Below are 2,908 nucleotides of genomic sequence, written 5' to 3' on the forward strand. Positions count from 1 at the left end.
AAAAAAAAAAAAAATCAAAGCTTTTTCATGACATCTGTTCCCCATACAAAGTACCTGTCCAACAGCCTCCCACAATGTATCTGTCCCACATACAAGGCCTGTAGCAGACAAAATGCCCTTTCCCCTACAAACATACTTGTAACCCATCCTCAGAGATAAAAGGTCTGCAGGAAGATAACAGCATTGTGAAAAATATGGATACATCAATTCAAACCAGAAAACACGACAGTTTTACTTGAGCTAGAAAGTATTACAAATTAAGATTTACAAACCTTGACTATCAGAGACATAATGAACCTTTCTGAGTTCAGAAGATTTGTTATGGTTGCCACAAAACCAAACAAACTATATAATTAAAAGTAGATTTTATCGTAAACATCATTTTAGTTTAAGATATTTTTTTTTTTTGTGGCTTTAATGGTTTACTAGATAGAGCATTCCACTGGGACCTTGGACTTTTAGGATTCACTTAAACAAGTTAAAGTACACCAAGATAAGCCCAATATCAAGGCCAAGTAGCACAGCAGGGTCCACATTCACCCTAGGCATATATCACAGTCTCCAGAACAGGTTAACGGCATGCAAATGGAACAGTTCCTAGGACATTCCTAAGGCCTGAACTCTGCTCCAGCCTCTTTTGGGAGCAGTAGTTTAGGCCAACACATGCCAAGGAGCAAGCCAACAATTTAACAGTAAGGATAACTCTCTTTCAGTGCCTGGCAACATTCCCAGTCATGTTTAAAATGTTTTTAGAAGAAAGACAATCACAGGCCCAATTTTCAGATCTGTTGTTTTCCCACAGCAGTGTTCCTGTCTCCATTCAAGTAACATTATCTTCCTGTTTGATGCAAAGGGGTGCGCAAAGGTCAGTACTTGTTAACAGTTAATGCAAGACCAAAGAGTGAATTCAGTTATCTCACCTATCAATCTTATTGACTGCTCAGGGAATACTATTATGTGGAATACATTTACGGAGGATTTTTAAACTATTCCAGCACAAATCACATTTGATCTGGGACACCAAACCAAGTCAAAGTTTAGACTGAGATGGAGAGACAGCAGAAATGGTGACAAAGGAAGGTTCAGGGTATAAAGCAGCAAGATACTGTAAAAGAAACAAAATTTTCACGAATTCTGTCAAACAAAACTCCAGAAGTTTCCAGATAAACATCTGAATGCTCAGGGAAGGCAGAAACGGAGGCATATCAACAGACTGCAAACACCCCCAAGCCCCAAACACATCCCCTCTTGCATTCCCATCTACAAGTTATTTTCTGAGATTGCTCTTTCCAGCTTTGCAGATACCCGTTCTACACAAGCTCAAACAGTTTTAAGTGACATCTTCCTTAAACAGCATGAACTACAGTTATTCCTCTTCTAAGCAAACTTGGTGCTTCTATGACTGAGCATGATCAAAATAAACTGCTTCCTTTCTCCTTGTAGCTATGCTCCTAATGAGCTTTATTTTCTGCCTTCCAAGATGAAAACTTTATTTTGTGCATAACCACATCTCCTGGGAAAGTCTAAGGGTAGCTGAAGATAGAGAAGGCCGAGATATCCCCTGACAGATAAAGCAGATCATTAATTTTATAACGATGTACTCAGTTCACATATTCTTAACTTAGTATAAATTGCAATTGTAACATTTTCCCACTCGTCAGTGTCTTAGCAAACCACAGCAGCAATTCAAGATGCTATCACACATTATCTACTTGCTACCATCTCCTTGCCAGACATCACCCTGTTCCCTGAACACAGCTCTTTCAGTTCACAGCATCGAGTACAAACCTGCTTTGATCAGTGATTTAAACCAATAAGCCTAACTATGGGGTTACCAAGGCCTAAACACATGTTATTTTCACCTACCTGGTCACACCATTATGAAGAACTCCGTTACAGCCTTGTGAGCCAGTTAAAATTCCCTGCAAAGGGGTAATGAATGTAGCAAAAAGAACAACTTGCAGGATTGCTGCAGCAAATTTCACAGAGTAAGAGGAGCCTCAGTCATACCAACTACTATTTCCAGACAGTAACTTATAAACCTAGGGAATGGTTTGGGTTGGAAAGAACCTTAAGATCATCTAGTTCCAAGCCCCTGCCATGGGAAGGGATTACTCACCATAGACCATGTCACCCAAGGCTCTCTCCAACCTGGACAGATTAACTTGTGATTGCAGCACAGAACATTTATTCACGACCTGCAGACTCAGAAATGCAAATATGACAATATCTGCCGCCTGGGATTGGTGCAGTGCGCAGGGCACACTGACCATGGCCACTGCTGCATGACAACCATAACAGCTGATCACATGTACTCAAGACAGCACTTCACCTTCCACCTAACAACCTCAAAACTGTTTGTATGGAGGTCACATTTGAAACAGAATTCCATACAGTGGCCCTCAGGAAGACTGAAGTACAGATTAAGAGGTTTCTAATGGTAACAGACACCAGACACCCCCCCAGATTGCGTTCATCCTGGTCTTAGAATACAGCAGCAGCACTAGCCTGAGTTATTCTTTGTCTCCCATTATCCAGACACGTGTTCTTCGTTGTGCAATTCTAGAAACCGCTCAAGGATACCAGGGATTTCAGCTGACTGAAATGTATGAAAAAACATTTTTCCTAGTTTTTCAGCTAGGGAGTTAAAAAAAGAAGAAGCAGCAGCAGAAGAAGCAGCAGCAGAAGAAGCAGAAAAAGAAAGGGAAGGGAAAAAAAAAAAAAAGAGGAGAATTGCATTACTGGAACCTTCTTAAAGAGTTACATGGTTACATTACTTGTCTAAAATGTACCAGATAAACAATAACTTTATTTTACCCCTTCCTGTGCCTACTAACACAATTCTGTGAACACTGATAATCTATCTAATACTGATCATCTTTAGATCTATACTCCCTAACTACCAATA

This window comes from Pezoporus flaviventris, unplaced genomic scaffold (genome assembly GCF_033815535.1).
Source record: "Pezoporus flaviventris isolate CSIRO_AGI_PZ_B2104156 unplaced genomic scaffold, CSIRO_AGI_Pfla_v1 ptg000050l, whole genome shotgun sequence".
Lineage (NCBI taxonomy): Eukaryota > Metazoa > Chordata > Aves > Psittaciformes > Psittacidae > Pezoporus > Pezoporus flaviventris.